Source organism: Callithrix jacchus, chromosome 13 (assembly GCF_049354715.1).
Source record: "Callithrix jacchus isolate 240 chromosome 13, calJac240_pri, whole genome shotgun sequence".
NCBI lineage: Eukaryota > Metazoa > Chordata > Mammalia > Primates > Cebidae > Callithrix > Callithrix jacchus.
Window position 1 is genome coordinate 20,445,059 of NC_133514.1, and position 26,319 is coordinate 20,471,377.

General features: G+C 45.0%; 2 long non-coding RNA genes across 2 annotated transcripts in view; one reads left to right on the top strand and one right to left on the bottom strand.

Moving 5' to 3' along the window:
- The window catches only part of LOC118146760 (uncharacterized), a 32,151-nt gene extending 20,500 nt beyond the window's left edge, over positions 1–11,651 (bottom strand). The window contains exons 1-3 of the long non-coding RNA XR_004732694.3: positions 10,922–11,651; positions 7,313–7,405; positions 6,028–6,084 (exon numbers count right to left, since the gene is read on the bottom strand). This is a non-coding gene — a long non-coding RNA (uncharacterized LOC118146760). The remainder of the gene's footprint in view (positions 1–6,027; positions 6,085–7,312; positions 7,406–10,921) is intronic.
- Positions 4,878–26,319, top strand: LOC118146761 (uncharacterized). Its single transcript, XR_004732695.3, has 4 exons — positions 4,878–4,948; positions 24,107–24,257; positions 24,409–24,487; positions 25,342–26,319. It is a non-coding gene; the product is annotated as an uncharacterized LOC118146761 (long non-coding RNA).

Below are 26,319 nucleotides of genomic sequence, written 5' to 3' on the forward strand. Positions count from 1 at the left end.
CTACCCCTCTCACGGAACTCACACTCTAATTGGAGAAATAAGACACAAAGGAAAGCATACCTGATTGGGTACTGCTTACAAAGATTTCGTATGTGATGAGGGATGAGGCTGTGCTGTCAGCCTTCTTGAAGGACGACAGATGCCTTGAGAAGGAAAGATACAGACTAGGAATACGGCTTGCTGGACATTTCTCCTTTGACTCAAAGTGGAAACAACAGCCTTCATAACAATTTCAGAAATATCAAACTGATTCAAATATATGATTCAAAGAGCCCAGGATTCTATCTTCTCTAGATACCTATTTAGAAAATGGGTGTGTTACGGCCTCAGAAGCAGCATCTGAAGCAAAAGTTTTCTCTGCCCTTCTCCTGTCCTCCTGTCTCCTAGTCCCATTCTCCCCTGAGGGTACCCACAGAAATGAGAATCCCTTCCCCCAGCAGCGGGTCCTAGAAACCAGAGTCCCTTTTGTTCAAAGCCAGACATAAAACCTAAAAATATGACTCTAATTTACCCTCTGCCTTTCTGTGTAAAAACTGGCCATAAAGAAATTATCTGACCGGGCATGGTGGCTCACACCTGTAATCCTAGCACTTTGGGTGGCCAAGGCAGAGAGATCACCTGAGGTCAGGAGTTCAAGACCAGCCTGGGCAACACCATGAAACCCTGTCTCTATTAAAAATACAAAAATTAGCTGGGTGTGGTGATGCATGCCTGCAATCCCAGCTGCTCAGGAGGCTGAGGCAGGAGAATTGCTTGAACCAGGGAGGCAGAGGTTGCAGTGAGCCAAGATTGTACCACTGCACTCCAGCCTGGAAAAAAGAGTAAAAATTATCTGACCTACCAGTTTCACTGTAGGTCATGAGACCCCTGCTCTGATTGCAGAGAGGACCTGCCCCACACCCAGAAGTAAGGAACACTGCTCAGAGAAGCCAAGAAGAAACTAGAGAGACAGGCCTCTCTGGGTTTCCGCATTCCGTCTGTTAATATTAGATCACACCCTTTTTGTTCAATCACATCTCTACGCAGCTGTCCACATCTTGTTAAACCTAAGCATAGAAATGAACACTTTCCCCTGTATCTTTGGGTCTTCATCCCGAAGGCTCCCATGTATACACATTATATAAATGTATATGCGTTTGCTCCAATTAATCTGCCTTTTGCAAGTTGATTTTTTCAGCGAAACTTTAGAGGACCCTTGGCCTCCATAGATAAAATATACAGGAAGTTGAAATGCATGAAATTGACATCAACCAATTAAGGTTGTAACTTGAATTTCTCCTGGAAATGGTGTCATAATGCTAGAGCCACAATGCTGATAAAATAACTACCAGTATACATAGCATTCTGGTGAACTTACCACCTGCCAGGCACTGTGTTGTATACATAACATTTCATGTAATGCCCATGACCCCTGCTACAACGTATGTGTTAGGGTATAAAACATATACTTATATATATAGTATATGTAAGGTATATAGATAAAATTTTATAATTTTATAGACAATTAAACAGGTTCAGAGTAAATAATGATCAGAAGAACCCTTGTATAGTTCTTACTATGTGTGGGCACAACTATAAACCCTTTATGCATATTACTTATTTAATCTTCACAGTAACTGTATAAAATAGGTGTAGTTTTTTTCCCCCCTAATTTAAAAATAAGAAAAATGAGGCTCAGAAATGTTAAATCACTTGCCTAAGGAAAAAGAAAAAACTCAAATTCCCATGGCTGGCAAATGAGAACCAGAATTCAAACCTAGGCTGGTAAGTCTCCAAAGCTCAAGATCTCATGCCTGAATATAGGACAGCATGGCTGAGTTTGTCTTGGACAGAGGCCTAAGAGCAGAGGCATTAACACTTACCCCAGGAGTCCGGAAGTGTTGCCTAAGGCAGCTAGCTGCCAGTGTGAACTTTGAAGCCCTGTGTTTTATCTTAGAAAATTTTGCATTCTATGTCATAATGTGTGTGTGGGTATTTATGTGTGTGTGTGTGTGTGTGTGTGTGTATATATATGTGACAAGTCTCACTCTGTTGCCAAGGCTGGAGTACAATGGTGTGATCTTGGCTCACTGCAATCTCTGCCTCCCAGGTTCAAGAAATTCTCCTGCCTCAGCCTCCTGAGTAGCTAGGACTACAGACATGCGCCACCATGCCCGGCTAATTTTTGTGTTTTTAGTAGAGATGGGGTTTCACCATATTGATAGGATGGTCTTGATCTCGACCTTGTGATCTGCATGCCTTGGCCTCCCAAAGTGCTGGGATTACAGGTGTGAACCACTGCACTCGGCCCATAATGTATATTTTTAACATAAAAAGTAATGTTTTGAGTTTGAGTGTTTTTCTCAAAGCACTGAGGAACAAAAGATGCTCCTAGAAGCCATACTGTGCTCACCCCATGGCTTTTCCTACCTCCCGGACCACAGCTTGGTGTCCTGAGTTTCTACGTAGGTACCCCACAGTGAGAATGGCTGAAGTTGAAAGAACATGGGTTTCAGAACAAGCCAGATCAGAGCTCAGATCCTGACTCCATTTGGCAGCAAGTTCTGTGCCTTTGTCTCAGAGCCACAGGTTCTCAACATCTGTAAATCAGAGATAATAATGCATGCTTGTCAGCGTGGGGTGAGGCACCTGTCACTTAGTAGGACTTGGATAACTGGCACTTTTCCAATTGTCTCCTTATGGCTTGTCATGCCCTCATCATCCAGCAGCTACTATGGGTCCACTGCTGTGCTGAGCAGATCATCTCCATGGCCTTCCAGTTTTTGGGTGTTGGTGGTTTTGGAGCTGCTGTTCATTATTCTTGGGGAGGAACTCTGTGGGTATTTGATGCTCCTGATAAGCCTATGGCATCCATGGCATCCATGGAGCTTAGGTGAGAGTTGGGGGCTTTCTCTCTTCCTTTTGCTCAAAGTTAGATATCCCCTTGGCTTGGAAAAGGACATGTTTCCTGTTGACTGATAGCTTTGCTCAGAAGAAAGATCAGCTTGAGGTGCATTAATAATACACACTATTATCTTCATATTATATTCACAACATAATATATGCATATTATATTCAAACCTCTGCTTCAAACACTTCCCAAGACCCTCTAAACCTCCAACCAAGGCTTACACAGAGAGGAGAATCAACTAGTCAGGTGGGATATGGGAGGGGACACAAGGAGTTCTCATCATTTAGGGAAACTTACACTTGCAGGAAAGCCAGTTCTGAATTGTAAGACGATGCTAACGTGGTAAAATATGACCATTGGGAACACTTTGTCACACTCATTGCAATGGCGATAAGAAAACAAACTAACAAGTATATGTGAGGATGTGGAGAAATTGGAATTCTTTTGCGTTGCTGGTAAGAGTGTAAAATGGTGCAGCCACTGTGGAAAACAGTATGGTGATTTCTCAAAAAAAAAAAAAAAGCTAAACATAGAATTACAATTCTATACAAATATAATCTCACAATTCCACATCTTTTTTTTTTTTTGAGATAAAGTTTCGCTCTTGTTGCACAGGCTAGAGTACAATGGTGAGATCTTGGCTCATTGCAACCTCTACCTCCCGGGTTCAAGTGATTCTCCTGCTTCAGCCTCATGAGTAGCTGGGGTTATAGGTGCCTGCCACAATGACCAGCTAAGTTTTTGTATTTTTAGTAGAGACAAAGTTTCACCCATGTTGGCCAGATTAGTCTTGAACTCCTGACCTCAGGTGATCCACCCACCTCGGCCTCCTAAAGTGCTGGGATTATAGGCATGAGCTACAGTACCCGGCCCACAATTCTACTTCTAAGTGTGTACCAAAAATAATTGAAAGCAGAGACTGAAAGAGATACTTTGCACACCAATTCATAGCAGCATTATTCACAAGAGCTAAAAAGTGAAGCAACCCAAATGTCTATGGACAGATGAATGAATAAACAAAATGTAGTATATGCATGCAATGAAATATAATTAATTCAGCCTCCAAAACAAGTTCTTACACATGCTGCAACATGGATGAACCTTGAAAACATTATGCTAAGGATATAATTCCACTTATATGAAGTGCCCAAAACATTCAAATTCATAGACACAGAAAGGGAATAGTCATTACCAGGGCCTAGGGGAGGGGCTATGAAGAGTTCCAGTTTAATGGGTATAGAATTTCAGTTTGGGAAATTGTCCTGAAAACGGACAAAGTCCTGAAAACGGATGGTAGTGATGGTTGAAAGTCATTAAACTCTATCCATTGCAAATTAGTTCAAATGCTAACTTGCATTTTATGTATATTTTACTAGAACAAAGAAAAATTTAAAGAATGCATTAAGAGTAAAAATAACACGATTGGGCTTGTTTTGTTTTTCTTTTCCGTTCTTCATTAGAAGATTTGGAAGTTAAATCCTTCCTTGCCTTTGAAGAAAAGGAAAAAGTAGCTTTAGGCTTAGTAGGGCCCTGGGCTTCTTATCAGAAAGCTCGAGCTGGGGTCTGTGGGGTAGTGAAGGCGGCCTGGAAATTGAGCTTGGAAAACTGGCCGGTCACCTGCCCAGTCTCTTGGTTAGGGCTCTTGTTGCTTGTCCCCGCTGAGTGGTCAGGCAGACAGCCAGTCTGCAGAAGCCATGACAAGGCCAACAAGAGATAAAAGCTCGGAAAGAAGGGTAGAGGAAGTTTCTTTCCTGTGCGGGTGCTTAGTATCCACAGCAGCAGTGAGGCTTTGGGGAAATCTAAAGGCTGGGGATATGTACCCTCTGCCAGCAGGTGTCATGACCAAGTCTTCTCCCTGAGAAACCCTCTGTGATGTATGCAGACTTTGGGGTATTCTTGCCTTCATCTTCTGATGCCTTTGTTCAGTCACTGTTGCCAGTGAAACAATTCAGCAAAGGTTGACTGAGAACGAATGAGAAGGGAGAAGGAGGGTTTTTCCAAGGAGACAAGAGAGATGGTATTGGTGGGTTCAAATCAATGTCCTGGAGAAGTACCAGGGTGAGTAGACCTAGCCTTCTTTCTACAGCTTCCCAGGCTGCAGGGAGGAGAGGAAAAGGAATAAATGTATGTGGTAAGACCCTAGGGTCTACAGATTATGAGGTCATCAGTAGAAATAGAGACAGCCAGGCTACGCACGGTGGGCTCATGCCTGTAATCTCAGCACTTTGGGAGGCTGAGGTGGGCAGATCACTTGAGGTTGGGAGTTCAAGACCATCCTGGCCAACATGTTGAAACCCCATCTCTACTAAAATTTTAAAAAAAATTAGCTGGGTGTGGTGGCACACATGCCTATAGTCCCAGGTACTCTGAAGGCAGGAGAACTTCTTGAACCTGGAAGGCGGAGGTTGCAGTGAGTCAAGATGATACCACTGCATTTCAGCCTGGGTGACAGAACGAAACTCTGTCTCAAAAAAAAAAGAAAGAAATAGAGACAGCCTCGAAGACCAGCCTGGCCCAAGTGCCCAGCAGGACGTAAAGGCCGCAGAGACCACCATAAGCCCAGAGTCTGGCTGTCCTTTCCCTTGTGGTCCTGTGCAGCTGGCCAGTCATTTCTTGGCAGCCAGAACTTCCTCTGATGGTTGCTCAGAGGAGTGCCTGAACTGAACTTAACATGAGATTTTGCGCAACCCTTAAATGAATTACCCGTGTGGACATCTCCCAGCCTCATGACACTGCAGGACACACTGTCAGCCCACGACAAAGGTCAGTGGGACGATGGACTTCACTGATTGAGGCAGTGCCTGAATTAAACCTGCTGGAGACCTTCTACAGGAAAGAGTGGTTAAGAATGCCCCTAGGATGATAATAATAACGATGGCGATAATAACAACACAAATGACTTCAGAGATATTGAGAGAATTAAGCAAAATGAAAAAAGGGGTCTTGGCACATAATAGCTATTCAACAGATGTTAATTCACTCTTTCTTTCCCTTTGGGAGGGCACATGCTTCATGAAAACACTCCCCCTCTTTCTTGTCATTCATTAATACTCCTTCTTTCCTTTGAAAAAAGGTCAGCCTCTTTTTCACTTCTCCCTCATTCCTCTCCCTGCCCCTCAAGGTCACATCCCACTTACTGTGAGCACAGCTGCCCTCTCCTGCCAGGATATTCACATTCGAGCAGCTCTACTCCCCTGCATAGAAGAGAAACAGTGGAGTTCATTATCCCTATTCATCTTCACGAGTTTTCTCTTTGTTATTAGAAAGATTTTTCTGTGTGCCATAAGAAAATTCCTAAGAAAAAAAAACACCCCTATCCTCAGAAACACGTTCTCTTTGCTCCGTCGGCCCTTACATATTTCCATTCGGATTGATTGCCTACCACAGCCTGTGAGCTTTTCAATATCAAATTTCAAAACAGAAACATAAAAGGGCAAACATGAAATGAGCAGCTCGATCCTGCCCTCCATGCTGGAAACACGCGTTCTTGAAGTGAAGGAGAGAGGGGTGTCTTGTCTCTCCCGCCTACATCATCCCCTAGGCTTCTGATGCGACTCTTCCTGTGGCCTTGACAGCAGGGTGGGGATAGCTTTTTCTGTGATCTGAGCACTGTGCTGGGCACCAAAGGGTACCCAAAAGTAGAGGACTTGGGGCATAAACGAATACTGAACTCTCCATTAAGATTCAAGGTGCACAGGCCAGGTGTGTTGGCTCACCCCTGTAATCCCAGCACTGTGGGAGGCCAAGGTGGGTGGATCACCTGAGGTCAGGAGTTCGAGACCAGGCTGAACAATATGGTGAAACCGTGTCTCTACTACAAATACGAAAATTAGCTGGGTGTGATGGTGGGCACCTGTAATCCCAGCTACTCAGGAGGCTGAGGCAGGAGGATTGCTTGAATCTGGGAGGTGGAGGTTGTAGTGAGCCGAGATTGTGCCTCTGCACGCCAGCCTGGGTGACAGAGTGAGATTCCATCTCAAAAACAAAAACAAAGACAAAAACAAACAAAAGATTCAAGATGCATATATGTAGGGGATCAAAACAAAGGGAAATATTGAAAAAAAATCATATTAAAATGCTAAATGAATACACATAACAATATTCACCACAGCGTGGCTGTAAAGTGATAGTCAGAGACTATGAAACAAGAGATAGGAAGGGAAATGTACCTGAAATGTAACGTGGTTGAGTCTGACCTCAACCTTTTCCACTCAAATTTATAGACATTATTCTGTAACAACCCATGTCTCTGTTAAAGGCAGTTACCAGTTATTTAGTCACTGCAGCCAGAAACCTAATTTCCCTTTCTACCTCACCCCAAGCCAAGTGGTCACCTATCGATTTTCTCTCAAATATCACTAGAAGTGGATCCTTCTGTCTGATTCCCCGGCCCTTGTCTCTGCGGACTTTGATCATGGTTACCTGGATAACTGCAAACATCCTCTGGCTGTTCTCTTTGACTCTCGCCTCACCCACCTCCGATTCCTTCTTCTCACTGCTGTTGAAGTGGTCTTTCTGGAAAGCAAATGTGTTTGTGTTACTCACTTAAGTCTCTGAAAGTCAATAAGCAAACTCTTCAAAGTGACATTCAAGGACCTTCATGATCTGACCCCTCCCTACCTCCTGAATGTCGCAATTTGCTGTGTACCTACACTCACTTCGGACCTCAGCCTTTCTTTTCTACTGGAGGTTCCTTAAATAGTCTGTGTTCTCTTGTGCCTGCCTGTACCACTGTCTTTCCTGCTTGGAACAACTTCTCTATACTCCTTACTTAGTTCTCTTTGGCATGGTCTTCACAGTGTAGCTTGTGCATCTCCAGGGAAGGACGCCCAGACACCTTCTGCTCCATCCTTTCCCTAACAGGTTTTACTACCCTTGTCAGATCCCTCACTGCACTGCATGGTACCGGTGGCTGGTCTGTGCATCTTTCTCTATCCAGGACCTGACGCAGTACTTGGTTCAGGGCAGGGACCTCATAAAAATGGACTGAGTAGTGAACATTAGAAGGTAGCATGAGCCAGGCCATGAAGGTGGGAATGAGGCATAAGATCTCAGAATGCCAGGAACAAGAGAGAACTTGCACATTTTCAAGTCCAACATTCTCATCCTAGATGATGGAGAATGTGAGGTCTAGAAAGAGGAAGTGGCAGCTGGGCGTGGTGGCTCACGCCTGTAATCCCAGCACTTTGGGAGGCTGAGGCAACAGATCATGAGGTCAGGAGTTTGAGACCAGTCTGGCCAGCACAGTGAAACCCCGTCTCTACTAAAAATACAAAAAATTAGCTGGGTGTGGTGGTATGTACCTGGAATCCCAGCTAGTCAGAAGGCTGAGGCAGGTGAAGCACATGAACCCGAAAGGCAGAGGGTGCAGTGAGCCGAGGTTGTGCACTGCGCTCCAGCCTGGGCAATAGAGTGAGACTCCATCTCAAAAAGAAAAAAAAAAAAAAAAAAAAAGAAGAAGTGGCTTCCCAAGTGTACATAGGCAGTATTAATGTTAACAGGTGGTTTATGATAGGAGAGCCTTGAAAGCAAGAGGAATCAAAGTGGATCATGACAGTGAAAGTCAAGATCAAAGTATAGAATTGGTAAAACAATTTAGGAACAGGATGGGATGTCGGAGAAATGATGACATCCTAGAGATGGAAAGAAAATGGGGAATTAGATTAATCCCAGCTGAGCAGCCATGAGTTCTGAAGCTGGATGATTCCACAGACCAGGTAAGTCCTACTGGAAGCCAGGGAGTGAGAGGTAGCTGGGCATATAGTGAACAGGCTCGGGGGACAGACAGACTCAGCAAGAGAGAAACCAGATCCCATGTCACTTTTTGAGACATATTCCTCCTATGGCATTGCTTCTTGATGACCCAATCTCTATCCCTTATATCTGAGCCCAACTCTATGTTAAATTACCATGCTTCATGACAGGTGTAGAGTTGGACCTAATAGCCATCTACAGATGGAATGAGCTTAGCACAGGGAATATTGGTGAGCCTGGTCGAATCACGTCTAGTGAACTAGGGAGATAGGATAGTGATCCTGATTACTTTGGGAAGGCCTAGAATGTTGGGGTGAACAATTTATATTTTTTGCTGTGGAGCATAGGGACTCATTATAGGCTTTTGACCTGAAGAAGGGCTGGTTCCAACCTAGAACCTTTTCATACATCATTCCTCGGGAACTTCATTCACACTTGCTCTTCTTTCTGTTTAGAATACTCTTTTCCCTAGATGTTCTGTGATTTGCTCTCTTACCTCCTCAGATCCCCCCTGTTCAGAAGTCATGACATTAGTATAGCCTTCCCTGACCACTCTAATTTGCACACTCTCTATTCCCAGCCTACATGATCATGAGCTGTTTCTCCATTGCACCCATCACCCTCTCACCTATTATAAATATTTTCCCTTGTTTATTTGTTCATTGTCTGTCACCACTTGCTAGAATGCAAGCTCCATGAGGGCAGGCATTTTTGTCTGTTTGTTCACTCCTGTATTTTCTGCACATGGCACATCACAGGGGTTCACGAAACGTGCTGAATAAACCTAAGACTGTACACAGGAGTTATTGGAATAGAGACAGTTTATAGCATTCTCCTCCCCTCCTCTGTGATGGGATCACAGCAGGAAGACCCAGAGTACCATGCAAGATCACCACTTTGTGCCTGCGAGTAGATACCACTTGCTTCATCTCAATTTCCTGGTTTTCCATCCTGGGTCTACCCTAATATCTAGGGCCTTCCCTTCCCATTCTAATGTTTGTTATTAATTCTGACCAAGCAGGAATTGTCACTAGCGGGTTGTTTCTCACAAATTATACCTACTTAGACCCAGCCTCTGTTTAACTGATGGAGAAGGAATCATTAAGAGGAGAAAGGAGACTCTCTTTCTTCTTGTTCCTCAGTAAGTCACATTCTGATGGTAAGGTGCCCTCTTTCTGTTGGTCTGACATCAATGGATTATGGGCAAGGAAGGGGTTTACAAGCAATTTAAAGCAAGGACCACTCCCTTCCGCTTTTCCTCTGTGATGTCTCACAATGCTAGGTACCCAGAGTCATTTCATATATATTTGATACAGTTTGGCTGTGTCCCCATCCAAATCCCATCTTGAACTGTAGTTCCCATAATTCTACATGCCATGAGAGGGACCCTATGGGAGGTAATTGAATTGTGGGGACAGTTACCTCCAGGCTGTTCTTGTGATATTGAGTGAGTCCTAACAAGATATGATGATTTTATAAGGTTATTTCCCCACCTCCCTTTGCTTTGCACTTCTCCTTGCTGTGGCCACGTGAAAAAGGACATGCTTGCTTCCTCTTCCACCATGAGTGTAAGTTTCCTGAGGCCTCCCCAGCCCTGCAGAACTGAGTCATTTAAATCTCTTTCCTGTATAAATTACCAAGTCTTAGGTATGTTTTTGTTAGCAGCATGAGAATGGACTAACATTCGTATATGTTAACAAAAAGAAGAGAGCAGTGACCATGTTCTGGGAGAAAGAGATGCTTGAGACAGGTATCACCTCTCAGATGATACTGTTTGGGTGGCACCTGCTTTTTCACCTGAGCCCTGGGAAAATGGATCAACTCTTCCCTTCTAGCACATCTTTGCCAGACTTTGAGTGATGCTCCCCCTACCTGCCAACCTTTAAAGCAGAGATCTGGACAGAGATTCTCTGACTTTGGTCCTTCCTTTTTGAGATTCCTTTTTTTTAAGTTATTGTTACCTTCCTTGAAAGCCAAGATCTCATGGTCTGATAATTCCCAAGAGTACCCACTATAAAATACTGCCTGCCCCAATTTTCCTTGCCCAAAGCCTTTCTCTAGACATACCTGTCAACCCCCGAGCTGCCTTTCCTCTCGCAGGCTTGCCTGTTTGTGAGATCCCATACTCTTTTCTTGGCTCTCTTAGCCTTAGCTATTTGCAGCAGGCCACTCCCTAAATTCCTCTTATCAATTTAACAGGCATGCATTGAATACCTGTGCCAGACACTGGGGGTGTGAAGACAGATTAACTCTGGCCTCTGCTCTGGAGACTCTTACCTTCTGGTGGAGTAGGCGCGGGATCAGGCATTCATCAACCAGTGGGCTGGGTGCTGTAGTCCAGGCAGGAAGAGGCACTTTCAGAGCCTGGGGGCACTGAGGCAACAGCAACTCACTCTTCCTGGGGCCTCAAGGCTGTTATAAAGGAGGTAATCTTTGAACAGGGTCTCCAATCATCTAAGTTTCTTTCCTGTATTTGACTTCTGATCACATTTTTGGCCCTTGGAATTTCTAACCATATATTTCAACTTCTGGATCTTCAACAGGTTCCCCAATAAGACTATTCTGTCTCTTTCTGTCAATTTCAGAGACTTAACACATCTCAGCTCCTCTTTTACTTCATTTCTCTCTGTAATACTTCACTTGTCCCTTGATACATTCAGCCTGGCACTTGAGAGCCTATTTATTTTCTCTTGGGTACTCCACTCACTAACAGGATCTGCGGCCATCTCCTTCACATTTCATTTTCTTTGATTACTGTCTCTCTGAGGAGAGGAGCTACAAAGTAGACATGGAGTGCATTTTGCCAATTACAGATGGACAAAATAAAGTCCCAAGGTGTTCAATCACTTTTCCGGTCTTCTACTCATTAAGGAGTTCAGGACTCTAGCGCTTGCTTCTAGGTGAATTCCTGGTTGGACATCTGTTTCCTGGTGGAATTGAGGAATAGAGATGATTCTTTCCTGTTACGAGAGCCCCAGAAAGCAGTCCTGTAGTTAGTTAGGGAGGAATGGAGTAAGGTCTTCAGTCTAATCCTGAATGGTATTTTTTTTAGTGGCTGCTATTTTTAAAAAATATTTTTATTTATTATTTATTATACTTTAAGTTCAGGGGTACATGTGCAGAACATGCAGGTTTGCTACATAAGTATACATGTGCCATGGTGGTTTGCTGCACCCATCAACCCATCATCTACATTAGGTATTTCTCCTCTATTAGTATTTCTCCTAATGCTGCCCCCTAACCCCCGAAAGGCCCCAGTGTGTGATGTTCCCCTCCCTGTGTCCATGTGTTCCCATTGTTCAACTCCCACTTATGAGTGAGAACATACAGTGTTTTGTTTTCTGTTCTTTTGCTAGTTTGCTGAGAATGATGGTTTCCAGCTTCATCCATATCCCTACAAAGAACATGAACTCATCCTTTTTTATGGCTGCAGAGTATTCCATGGTATCTATGTGCCACATTTTGTTTATAAAGTCTATCATTGATGGACATTTGTGTTGGTTCCAAGTCTTTGCTATTGTGAACAGTGCCACAATAAGCATATGTGTGCCTGTGTCTTTATAGTGGAATGAATTATAATCCTTTGGGTATACACCCAGTAATGGGATTGCTGGATCAAATGGTATTTCTAGTTCCAGATCCTTGAGGAATTGCCACACTGTCTTCCACAATGATTGAACTAATTTACACTCCCAACAATATTGTAAAAGCATTCCTATTTATCCACAGCCTCTCCAGTATCTGTTGTATCCTGACTTTTTAATAATTGCCATTCTTACTGGCGTGAGATGCTGAATGGTAATTTTTAATGGTGGAAAAGGTAACAACTGGTACAAGAGGTGAGGCTTCTGTTTTCAGGAGGTTTCTGTGACCAGTGTTCTTGGAGGAAGGACAGAACTCAACAAGACACCATCTTTTGCCTCAGTCAAGGACGGAGCAGTAGTCCCAGAAAGAGGGAACCCATACAGTGAGTTAGGTAGCATAAAACCAAGGCTACTTTGGAAACTGAAATAGGACTCCTCAGAATGGAGGCCAATTAAAATTTAAATCCTTGAATGTGTGAGGTTCTGGCTCATGAGGAGCTCCTGGAGTTTGTGGAGAAGTCTGTAAGTTTCCACCACGCCTTGCCATGGGTAGGTGGAGGGCATCGTCTGTGCCCTTTTCAGAGCATCCAGATGCCCTGGAGCCAGGCAAAGTTTAGGTCAAAGGGTGCTGACTCTTTGCCCCTCTGTCAGAATGTCCAGTCAGCCACGGCAGGCTGGTGACCCATGGACCACACTGCACACAGATCAGAATCTCAGTGTATGCATGAAGGTGGCCTGGTTTATGCCTCTACTCCATGCTAGGTAAGGGAGCCTGGGAGGAAGGTGTGGGTATGTTGGTAGAAGGAGAGAGAAAGAGCTAAAATTCTGGACAGATACACTAACCCTGAGGCATGAGGTTGGCCTTCTCTGGAGTCCTAGGGCAATGGGGACATTGGATCCTTGCTGAGAAAAGCTTAGAACTATGTCCTGCTGTGTAATTACTGTAGAGAGGAAGTTAAGAGCAGAGCTTCTAACAGGAAGGAAATTCCTGTTACTTGATATATTTGAATACTTGATATATTCAAAATATCAGTTCAAGATGTAATCAATATAAAAAAATCAATGAGACATTTTACGTCTTTTTTCTTTTCACACAAAGTTTTTGGAGTCTGGTGTGCCTTCTACACTTACAGCACATCTCTGTCTGGGGAAAAGAGCACAGGTCTGGAAGTCAGGAAATGTGTGCCCCAGTGCAGGTCTGACCCTCAGGAAGGCTGTGGTTTTGAGCAAGCCTCTCAGTGCCTCTGGGCCTCAGTTTCCTCTTTTCAAAATATTTTATTTCATTTTTATAGAGTCAGAGTCTCCCTTTGTTGCTCAGGCTGGAGTTCAGTGGCAGACTCTTACAGCTCATTGCAGCCTCTTACTCCTGAACTCACACAATCCTCCCACCTCAGCCTCCAGATTTGCTAGAACTACAAGTGCACCCTACCATACCTGGCTGATTTTTAAAACTTTTAACAGAGACGGGGGTCTTGCTATGTTGCCAAGGCTGGTCTCCCATTCCTGGTGTCACACAGTCCTCCCACCCCAGTCCCTACTTTCCTTTTTTAATGGGATGTAGGGGATGATTCCATGCAGATCACAAGGTAGTCAATAGATTAAAAAAATGGGCTCTTCAGGCACACCTGCTCTGTTCTGGGGAGGTCTCACAACTGTTTTCTTAGAAGCTGGATAGAAGGACCTAAAACAGTACCGTCCCACAGAAATAGGCCAGCTATAGGGGCAAGCTACACATGTCCCTTTAAATTTTATTTTTCAAACATTTATTTTTTAACTGGCCAAAAATATATACATTCATGGTGTACAGCACGGTATTTTGAAATACGTATACATTGTGAGATGGCTAAATCAAGCTAATTAACATACGCATTACATCACTGGCTTATCCTTATTTGTGTGTGTGGTAAGAACACTTAAAATCCACTCTTTTTAAATTTTCAAAATGCCACATTTTAAAATGTAAAAAGGGACAAAGTTAATTTTATTAATAGTATTACATTCAATTGAACTTGATATATTCAAAATATCAGTTCAAGATGTAATCAATATAAAAAAATCAATGAGACATTTTACATCTTTTTTCTTTTCACACAAAGTTTTTGGAGTCTGGTGTGTCTTCTACACTTACAGCACATCTCATTTCGAATTTGCCTCATTTCATTTAGCTTAGAGCTACCTCTGGCTACTGGCCTTTATGGTGGATAGCAAAGACTCAGAGGACTGGGTCGCAGCTGTTCAGGCAGCTACACAGTTAGCCAATGCTCCCCACTTCTTTTGAAGAGGGCTTCCTGGAAGTGGTGAAGCCTCGATTGAGTTTTGAAGTCCAATGAGCAAGGAGAGGGGGCAGAACATGATAGCTCATGCCTGTAATCCTAGCACTTTGGGAGGCTAAGGAGGGTGGAGATGTCAGGAGTTTGAGACCAGCCTGGCCAACATGGCAAAACCCCATCTCTACTAAAAATACAAAATTTGCCAGGTCTGGTGGTGTGCGCCTGTAACCCCAGCTACTCAGGAGGCTGAGGCAGGAGAATTGCTTCAACCCACGAGGTGGAGGTTGCAGTGAACTGAGATTGTGCCACTGTACTTAGCCTGGGTGACAGAGTGAAACCATGTCTCAACAATAAAACAAAATAAATAAGCAAGAGGAGGACCTGGGAGGCTAACTATAAGAGGAAAAATGACAAACACAAGGGTGGAGAGGCAGCAGCAGGCAGGCCCACCTCCTTGGGACATTTCCCACTCATGGATAAAGGAAGCCCTCATCACTTTTAGAGGCTAGGGTCCAATTCCACTCCTTGCTCGGGGTTCACATCCAATTTGCACTTGTCTGCATCATGTATTTACCTTTTTTATAATCTCCCGAGCCAAAGGCATGCAGACATGATAAGGATCCGTTCATTTGGCCCCTGCTTTCTGGTTACCTCTCGCTTGATTCCCTGCAGGTCCTCTGCTACCCCAGTTTGTGCCTCAGTATCTCCTTCTATAAAATGGAGTTAATAATATCTATTCTTGCCTCACCTCCACTCCAAGGAAAAGTGCAGATTCAAAGAAGCATTAACATGTATGAAAAGTGTTTAAATCAATGTGGAACAAGGAGCTTCAACACAAAGTGTTTAATTAATCATTTGGTTTTTCAAATCTACAAACTCCTTTAAACAGGTCTGTGGGATGAAGAATTCTAGGGGCCGCATGGAACTGACCTTACAAATAATTTGGGATGTCCTCATTCCACATGCATCGGCTCTGTGGAGATCACTATCCATGGCATAAACAGAGCAGGGCTATGTCTGATTGAGGAGAGGTGCTGATTCCACCCCAGCATTGTCTCAGGGCCCTGTTGGGCATGCATTCTTCTGTAATATCCAAACAAGCACTTTCCTCCCTTCCCTGTAATAGAAACAACCTGTGACCTTTACAATATCAGTCTCCTGGAAGAATAGTGCCTGTTACTTTTCAAAGCTGTGATGTGCCAAGCCTCTGCATGGAAACCTACAGCCATGGCCTTTTTTAAAAATAGCATTTCATATAGCCGACATGCTTCATTCTTAACAATTACATTTCTCACCTAGCAGCTTAACTGGATTTTTGTTTAGTAACTTGAACATGTCTTTTCACTGGAGAGCACTATGAGATTCTGAGAGACAACAACAAGATCTGAGATGATGAAAACAGAGATATACAAGGGGTATGACTCCCATTTTTTTTAAAAAAAGGAATGGTTTGGGTCCTCAGACTGGGGGATGGGACCCTGTATTTTTAATTTCCATAAAAACGGATGGGACCTTTTACATGCCTTCCCCTAGCTTGCACAGATATCTTATGATTCCCATTAGTTTCTTTGCTTATTTCTCCCCTTAGAAGAGAGATCCCTCTGGGTATAACTGAGGAGGGGGATCTTCTTGATGCAATTTTAGAAAGCAGGATCTTTGGTCCCCGAAGGGAGGACATTGGCTTTAGGAGAAGCCAACTCTCTGATCTAGGAGGCTCGTAGAGATGCAGCTTCCTAAGGGTTGGTCCTCCCTCCTGAGTTCCTGATGCTGCAATTGTAAGTTGCAGTGAGGTTACTGGGAGGAATTGTGCCTCCACGGGGAAACTGTGTGGGTACATATGCGGGAGTTCAAGCTGCACTTTCTCTCATGGTTCATCATGAACAAAGCACATTTGTGTCTACTTTATTCATCGCTACGGTCCTACAAGGTAGAGTCTCAGCCCCATTTTACGGGTAAGGTCACAGAAGTTAAAGAAAAGTAAGGAAACAGTCCCACTTTCATGGTTACCTAGTGGCTCCACTGGAATGAAAGTTAGCTCCTGAGAACTTAAAGGAGGCATTTTTGGGGTATTAATAAAAGGACAGTTAACTTCACAAGGTGGAAAATGGGTCTCATTTCTTGATGAAAAACAACACGAAGAATGCAGTGTTTTGTTTATTCTTACACACACACGTGTGTGTGTTCTTAGATACATGCACACGTACACACACCATTTATTCATGAATACAAACATATTTGTGATATCTCGGTGCTAGTGTTAGTCAGATTATCTATACACAAAGTGGAGAATAGGAGGCCCTGATTCATGAAACAGATCAAGGTAGTTTGTATGCAACGTTTTTTTTTTTTTTTTTTTTTGAGCTAGAGTTTTGCTCTTTTGCCTGCCCAGGCTGGAATGCAGTGACACACTCTTGCTCACTGCAACCTCCGCCTTCCGGTTTCAAGCAATTCTGCCTCAGCCTCCTGAGTAGCCAGGATTACAGGTGCCCGCCACCATGTCCAGCTAATTTTTGTATTTCTAGTGGAGACAGGGTTTCACCATGTTGGCTGGTCTGGTCTCAAACTCCTGACTTGTGATCCACCTACCTCAGCTTCCCAAAGTGCTGGGATTACAAGTGTGAGACACTTCACCTAGCAGTTTGTATGCATCTTAGGTTGTATTCTAGGCATCTTCCCTCAGGTACCCAGGAACTGTTCTGAAACCTCTGGGTGGGCCTTGGTGAAGCCCCTTCTTAAAGATTTAGGCTGCAAGTGGAGATGATCTGAGCTTCTCAAACAGTAAGAGCATGATGTTCTCTGCCCGCATTAAAGAGCAAAAGGGGCTCCCTATCTGGTGCTAGAAGCCAATACTATGACACCAGGTTTTGAGAAAAGCAGCTTTTTGTTCATAGTCAACTTCCAAGGAGATAGGAGTCAAGCTCAAATCTGTCTCCCCATGCTGACTTCGAGGCAGTATTTGTATTAGAAAAGATTCATGGGGTGGATTTTGAGATGGGTAGGTAATTTATGGAGGGAAGGGGAAGGTCTGGAAAGTCCTCGAGCATGCACAGCTATTTCTTCATGCTAATCCATGGGTGGCTCGCGCAAATTCAGGAGAGCTGGCATGAAACATGCAGTGGAGAATCAGGCTGTGACACCAGCACACCCGTTCTGTGCAAACTCCAGTCTGCCATCTTGGTTCCAACTCATGTTAGTCAAATCCTTTTCTTATAAGCAAATGATTGTACATGTTTCAGTAAGTTGTTCCTCTTTTTATCTGTAATCCTGCAAACTCAATTTCTGTTAGTCATGGCTGTCTTTAACCTTTTGGGACACAGTTTCACCAGGGACAGAATGAAGGACACCTCTTGGATAACTGAAAGAGGCAGCTTTGGAACTGATGAAAGAAAAGTTGACTTCACAAGTTAAGAAATTGTGAAAGGAGATAATTGCCCTAAGGGGGACCATATGTAGAGGTGTCTGAGAGGTTTAAGCAGAGATAAGATGAAAGAGAAGAAAGAAAAATCCTAGCAAGGGGCCTGAGGCTGCACCTAGCCCTCTGACTGCTATCCTAGGGCTAGCACCATGCCAGTTCCTGGGTTTCAGAGGCAGACACTGGGGCGGGCTGTAGACCTGGGAGTTTTATACCCTTATGCTTTGCTTTTTGGTTGCGGTATTAAAAATTGCATCCAGTTTTTCTTCTGCTTATCTGTTGTAACTGAAAGGGAGTTTGGGGATCCCAGGGAGCCCATTTGCTGGAGATCAGTTAAAGAATTGAAAAATGGCCTCAGTGCTTCCTTTCATGGGGAGCTCCCTCATTGGTAGAACGAGAGTCATGGGCAGACATTGGCTCTTGATAACCAGTTGCTTCATTCATTTTCACCAGATCCTAGAAGGCATCCCCAAAGCAGAGAGCCTGCATCATTATTCTTTGACACTGCTGGAAATGAAAGCTTAAGAGGCCAAAGGATTTACCCCAGACACATAATTCAGTAAGAGGGAAGGGCGCACAGGTAGCCACATCTCAAGCCTATTCATGCACCAGCAAAGGAAGAAGAAGAAACTGTGACTACCACTGGGCAAGGGTCCCCACTCTTTGCATTGTCAGCTCACTGGAAATCTAACTTCATGAAAGAGCTGAGACCTGAGAACCTCATGCCCGAAGCAGCTGAGTTTAAGACCTCAAAGGAAAGCTGGGGCTGGTGAGATTCTTCTGAGAGATCCAGAAGACACGACTTCATGCCACACATGCCTCTCATCAACCCTCTCCTGACACCTCATTACCTGGCACTAAACTCACTACCTTCAGAACAAAAGTGTCTTGCCTTTTCAATATGTTTTCAATGAAGGCAGAAATGGCAGCAAAATTTAAACCCAAGTGCCTAATCCATTTTCCCACAGGGGTTTTAGGGAGGAAAAGTGTATATGAAAACTTATTTAACAGAGATAATCATTACATGGCACCATGAAAATACAGACAGTTGAAGGAACGGCTGACAGATCCCAGACAAGTTTGAGAAACATCCTACTTAGACACATTTTTTGGCCAATTTGTCAAATATTTCCTCTACTTCTCCCTGACCCCCACACCTTATTCCTGTTTCAAGCAAGGGGAAGATAAAAAGAGGGAAGACACACACACAAAGAAAGAGATGGAAGGAAGGAGTGAGGAGGTAGGGGAGAGGGAGAGGGGAAAGAGGGAGGAAGGTAGAGAGAGAGAGGCAGAGATGGAGAGAGAGAAGGAGAGACAGAAAGACAGTAAAAAAGATTAAGAGAGAAAAACACACAGAGAAAGATGGTAAGGAGGAAGGGAGGGAGAGAGACACAAAAGGGAGAGAGAGGGAGAGACAGAGAGAGTAAGAGAGAGAGAGACATACAGAGGGGGGAAAGGAAAGACAGACAGAGAAAAAGGCAGAGATGGGAGTGGTGGGTGGGGGAAGGAGAGAGAAGGAGGATGAGGCAAAGAGAGAATGAGGCAGAGAAAGACCGAGAGATGGGAGAGGGAGGCTTGGTTACTTCTTCCTGTCCCAGTGCTGACCCTCAGCCTGTGTGTAAAGACTGCTGTCAGCAGGAGAGTCCATGTTTTTAATCTCCCTGTTTCCCTGTTAGAACCTCCCAAATGGTCCTTTCTGGACTTTGATCTCCAGGCTCTGGGGCCGGATGCCTCCGTTTTGCTCTCAGGCAGCACCACCACCGCCTTCTATGACCTTAGGCAAATTGCGTGACCTCTGTGCTCAGCTTCCTGTGCAATGGGGATAGAAACACCTAGTGGAGTGGCTGTGCTGACAGAGCTGATGTTTATTTTGTCTCTCTGTCCTCAGCGCAGTGCCTGGTATGTAGTACAGGCCATGGAAATGACTGGTAAATGCATAACCCTCTGTGTCCAGGCACCTTGCCCTACAGGACTTGTACCCCACCCTTGGCCTGGGCTTCCTTCCCTGGACACTGGCTGTCACTTTGATCAGAGGGAACCAAACTATGCCTTCCTATTTTAGGTCTTTGAATATCTAGGCACTGAATTCTCTGGGGGCTCTGGGAGGGGGTGCATAACGAACTCCTAGGCCTGTGCGGTGTTTGTCCTAGGCTCAAGTCTCCTTGGTCACCTGCGTGGTCTTGACCACCTGCCTTTTCCTGCTGGTCAAACCTCACCTCCTTTCCCTCCTCCGAGCTTTAGACTCTCTGGCTTTCTTTTCTGCAGAGAAATTTCTGCCTGTGTGATTCCTGACAAATTGTTTATCTGGACTCATCTATCCTCGTGCACAACAATCTTTTTACATTTCCCTGGATTCTGATCTATTTGTCTGAACCCAAACGTGTTTTCTCCCTGGCATTGAGGGTCCCTGGCATCTGGAGACCCACCAGCTTGCATGTCCAACATCTGCCTGGCTGCAGAGTCTTTGCCTTTGTTATGCCAGTGTGACCTCCATCCCCACCCCATTGCAAACACAGTCATCAAAGCTGCACAGACAAGATATTATGAAAACTCTTAGCAGATGATGATGCCGGATTTATTCAGGAGGCATTATTATCCCTGTAAGGATCCTCGGAGAAGGCTGGGTGTCAGAGGTTGGTCTGTTTTCTGCCTGCTCTTCATAAAATTTTCCATTAATTAAGCAGGGCAGTATGGGCTTGCAGCTCTGGCCACATTATTTGTCTTTTTATTTGGTAGTTACATGGTAGTATCTTCAGTACAGGAGCCCTGAAATTATACACTGGGCCCTAATATTTCAAGACTCAACAGGAACAAATATGCAATTATATAGTTCAGTGGTGCAGCACCACAGCAGCGCAGGGAGGGATGAGAGGCACCACTTCAGCTCTGGGAAAGTTCCTTCCAAAGGAAACTTGAGCTCTTGGACCCGACTCTTTTCCAAGGCAAGGACCCTGCTCCTGAGTCTAGCAGGAAACTCCTTCTGCCTCTGGCTAAGTGTAGGGCATCCATCCAGGTCCTTCCAGGCAACGGAGGTGTGGGATGGGGGCACTCACCTTCTCTGATGCCATGTGCATCTCTTGGCATCTTCACAGCAATTCACTAGTAAGGAGGGGGTAGTGCAAAGAAGTGGTCTCTAGTGGGAAACCACGTGGGTTCATTTGTCTACCTTTGGGGAAGTTTCTCATTCTTTCTGAGCCAGGGCTTTCTCGTCATCTAGCAAATGAGGATAGAAATGACCCCTGCGTCAAGGGTGACGCGGAGAATCAAATAAGATAATCCAAATAAAAGGCATTTCGCTGTTATGATCCCCATTTGACAGATGAGGAAATTATGGCTCAGAGAGGCTAGGGAACTTATGACAGCAAGTGATGTCAGTCGTGATTCTAGTCTGTTTTGTGTGCTGGCCTGCTGTTTCCCCTTAGCTTTGTGGTGGACTCTGAGCAAAGTCAGTTAGTGGCCCGACCTGTTCATAATGGCACTTGACTATAATTTAGAAAGGGAAACACGCTGTGCTCAGCTCCATGTGCAAAGGGTAGTGCACTTAGAGTTAAAGGGGCTGGAAGGGATGTCCCAGGACATCTTGCACAAGTCCTGGCGCAGTCTCTGAGCACCTCATGGATAGTGAGAGCAGGAAAACATGAGGGCTCTAACAGAGCCCTGTGTGTGTGAGAAAGGGTGAATGTGAAGGTGTTTGAGTGTGTAAGTGTTTGCATTTGTGTGACTGTGAATGCATGTGTGTGAATGTGTGTGACCATTTGTGTGTGTGTGTGTCTGAGAGTACGTGAATATATGTGCAAATGTATATAAGCATGTGCATGTGTGCACATGTGAGTATATCTAAGTGTGTGTGTGGCCATTTACGTGTGTAAGTGAATGTCTATGTGAGTGTATGTGTGCAAATGCATGTGTGTGAATGTGTTTGTGTGTGTGTGACCATATGTTTGTGTGTGCCTATATGAGTGTAGGTGTGTAAATGTGCATGAGAGTGTGTGTTTGTGTGTGTGTGTTGCAGGGAGGTGTCTGAGGGCTCCAGGAAGGAATCACAGAACCAGAGGTTTCCATGGTAGCTGAGATACCCGCTGGTCCTTAAATAATTAACCAGCCAGAGCTTTTAAATACATTTCAAAACAAATACTCATTTCCCTTTAATGCAGTGCTGATTCCCTTTTTACGCACTGCCTGAGGCTACGCGAGCCTGACTGTAATTTTCCTTCTGATGCAGTGGCAGCATCTTAGGTTGTCATGGAACGCAGCTCCTGTTGTCAGGGGCCCAGCCTGTGACCTCACCTTATCCAGAGGAAAGAGAGGAGGTGCTCTTCCACTCCCCTTCCAAGGGTGGCATCTGGGATGTCTAAGGGGTCAGCTGTATCTCCGCTCCCAAACTCCCTTTCACTTGCTAAAGGTCTAGCAGACAGACTCCTCTGAAAAATTTCCTCCTGCACACACCTCCTGAGAGAGAACCCTCCCCCAGTGCACAGCCTTTCTGATCATTTCGTTCTCTGGTGACAGTTCACCCTGACCAGGGTGAGAGAACCCAGCTGCTCCTCTCTCCTCCGCGTACCACAGTGTATGCACCATCATGGCATATGTGGCCTGTACCTAAGATCCGTCTGCCGATTTGCCTCCTTAGGAGAGAATCAGCCATCTGACATGGCTGTTATATTATTTTCTGTTCTTATTTATCTGATCTTCTTATACCCACATCCCAGAGGCCTAGAGCTCCATGGAAGTGGGTGTCTGTGTGTGTTTGGGGGTGGGGTGGGGAAAGGGTGTGCTAAATATTTTGAATTTTGCCTTGTTCGGGTCTGATGCCTGACTTTTTCAGCCTCAGTGTCATTTGGGTCAGCAAGTGACATTTGGGGAATCTGGAAACCACAGCATCGGAGGAGAGGCCCATAAGCCAGGGTTCGCATCACTGGGGAGGTTGTCCTGGCATGATGCTCTCCTTCTAGGTGACAGCTGGGTCGTCAACTCTGACATGTTTAATTACCATTCCAACAGGACTCTGGTCAAGGGAGGCAGCGGTGAGGGTTCTGGACTATCTGTCAATTAACAAGAACCGTGAAAAGAAAGCAGCCAGTATTTGTCGAATACTGACTAGCTCAAAAGTTCCGGTATTTTACCTGCATGACCTCATGGCCGCCTGACCTTATTATATATGGCCAGGTATTATGATTAGCCCCATGTCACAGAGGAAGGAAGCAGGCCCAGAAAGTTTACTTAATTTGCCCGAGTTCCCAAGATAGCCAGTGCCGGAGCCAGGGTTTGAACCTTAAACTGTATGGTCAATGCTTGTAGCTACTATGCTCACTCATGTGAACAGGGCTATAACTTGGAGAAAAGCAATCCAACCCAGTCCCTTAAAAAGAATCTGAGTGGACATGAGTGAGGTCTGAACACCTCTAGTGGAAGAACTGTGATCTAAGTGAACGAGGGTCCACCCGCCCCCACAGTAAGGCCAAACACCTACACTGACATTCACAGTGAGAGAAATGAGGGCATTCCTTTGTGGGGCACCATGCAAGGAGAACTGAACAGCTGACACTGAAGACTCGATGGCGTACAAGCAAGAGTTCTTAAAGGCAGGGACAATTTCAGGAAAGCAGAAATTACAGGCAAAATCATGTATCAATACATGGAGGTTTTACGTTGGTTTGGCCTTAACAAGTGGGATATCTCGAAGTAAGAGCGTACAGGTTAGGTAGATTAAAAGATTTTCTGATTTGCAATTCGTTAAGGAAGAGAAGTTTTACTTCAAAATTGGGATCAGCAGAGAAGAACTTTAGCTCTGGCTTGTGGGTGTGACTTCCTCTAAGGCCCCTTTGGAAGACATTTCGAACAAAGTGATGATTAGAGCTCAGGGCTCAGTTCCCCTGTCTGAGGTCTATGTGCCAGCAGATCCACTTGGTGGGGTTTAGGGTTTCTGAAAAACAACTCGGAACACATGTTGAGATGTTATATTTAGTTTCTGGAGGGAACCAAACATCCTATGACTCTAACTTTCTTGGCTATTGTTTTAAGCTACTATTGGCTTCTTGCTTATTAAATTGCCCGTGTACTTCCCAGGGCTAGCTAGGTGTCTGAAATTTCTATGAATGAACTCAAGATTCTACTTCACTTCCATGCTTGCAAAGCAGTATGTGGCATGGGGAGGGTTAGCAGCGGGCCCTTAAGAGGCACCCCCACTCTGTTTCAGGACCAGGAGCCTCAGGCATGAAGAGAACACAGAGTGACAGTTACAAGGTGCAAAAGGAGGAGACCTGAGGGTACCAGGCTGGAGGGTGAGCCCACAGCAGGTCAGGAAGGGAGGACACAGCACCTTGAGAATGCCTCACAGAAAAGAGCAGGTAGGATGAAAGAGGGTGGACACTCAGGGTTTGTAAGTGGTTGCTTTTCAAACCTCCAGTGTGAGAAACGAGCAGCTGAAGCTGCTAATGATGGTCTCAATCTGTCCAGTCAGATGGTTATCCAATCGACCCTATAACTCTGTGCCTGCAGGTGAGGGACACCATTATTTGCCTGTGGGGAGCTGAAAAAGAAGCAAGAGCTGAGGTGAAGATAAGCTGCCAGAACCCAGGTAGACTGCCCTCTGCAGCCTGTCTACCCTCCACAGCCCTGCCCTGCAGCTCTCTGCACTCCTCTTTGCTGTCTTTTTTTCTCTATTCTCTCCTGCCATTTTCTTCACTTAGTCATCCATATAACTATTCAACAGACATTTGTGGGGCACCCATTATATTCCAGGTAATGGAGATGCAGCTGTGAAAGCTAGAGCCTCTGCCCTCAAGGAACTTACAATGTAAAGCACTCAGAGACAATGCCATGCAGCATGGCCAGTCCTGCAACCCAGAGAAGCAAGGGGCCATGACAGAGAGAAAGGAAAGAGGAGGGGAACAGGCAAATCCCAGAAGAGACTGGCATTTGAGTCAGCAGACTGAGTAAAGAAGGTGCCCCTCCTTGATGTCAGTGGCACTGTCCAATCTACTGAGGGCCTGATGAGAACAAAAAGGTCAGGGAAGGGCAAATTCACTGTCTCTGCTTGACGTGGGAAGCCATTTTCTCTTGCCCTTGGACACTGGTGTTCCTCACTCTCTGGCCTTCAGACTCAGACTTGGACTTACACCATCGGTGCCCTGGTTCTCAGGGCGCTGGGCTTGGATAAGAACTATGCCACTGCTTTCCTGGACCTCCAGCTTGCAGATTTTTTTATTTGATCTTCTTATACCTGCATCCCAGAGGCCTAGAGCTCCATGGAAGTGGATGTCTGTGTGTGTTTGGGGATGGGGTGGAGAAAGGAGGTGCTCAATATTTTGAATTTTGCCTTGTCCGGGTCTGACGCCTGACTTTTTCAGCCTCATCCTGTGGGACTTCTCAGCCTGCATAAGCACGTGGGTCAATCCCTCATAATAAATCTCTTTCTATTTGTCTGTACAGATTCGGTTGCTTCTGTGACTCTGTAGAACCCTGACGAATACAGCGGATGAAGCATCTGAGAAACATCTCCTGAGGCTTGCTTACTCCTACTGCCTAAACCCAGGGACACGACCAGGACTCCCACTAAGAAAAAACTCTCTAAGTATCATTTCAAACCCACAGTTTCTCTCCTGAGAGCATGTCATTCGTCCTAGTTTTGCCCACTGCCTGAGCACCTCATCCTGGCCATTCTTGGTTCACTTGCATAAGTCCTGAGATCCCTGGAAGGTCAGCACTCACTTCTCCCAGGCTGGTCTGGTCTGAAATCTTTCTTTAAACTTCTAAGCATGGCTTGGAGGAGGATGTGCTTTGCCAAAGTCGAATCAAGCACACGACAGCCACCAAACGACCCAAAGTGAAATAAATACTGTGCAAGCAATCTATGTGTCCTAAGGGAATCGGCGCTAAAGAGCTTTCTTGAAGAGTCAGGAAAAGGACCTAATAGTAATCACAGTCTGCATTTGCATGACGCAGTATAGTTAGTAAGTCCCTTAACATGCCCTCTTGTGGGTTTCTCAATGCCATCGTCTGTGATGGTTGTACGGTAACCCTCATTTGATGGGTGAAGGAATGAGGGTTCTGAAGGGGCCAGTGACTTGCCCAAATCTGGACTCAGCCGTGAGGCTTGGTGCAGAGTCCACACCCTTGGGCCCCAAGTGCTGAGGCCCTTTCTCCCTTACTCAGATAAATCAGTGAGAAGAGAAGAGAAGCAAATCCAAGAAGGAAAACAAGCATGAAACAGCAACAAATAGGAGTGATCACAGCCATGTGAGGATCACAAGCAAGTTCCCTTCCAACCTGAGCTGATTCAGGCAGTGGGGCTCCTGCCCAGGCTGAGGGAACCTTGAGGTTTAAAATGTGATCAAGTCAGATTTAGACTGAAGTATCAAAATGTCAGCAATACCAAGCGGTAAACACAAAGTCCCACACTGCCTGCCT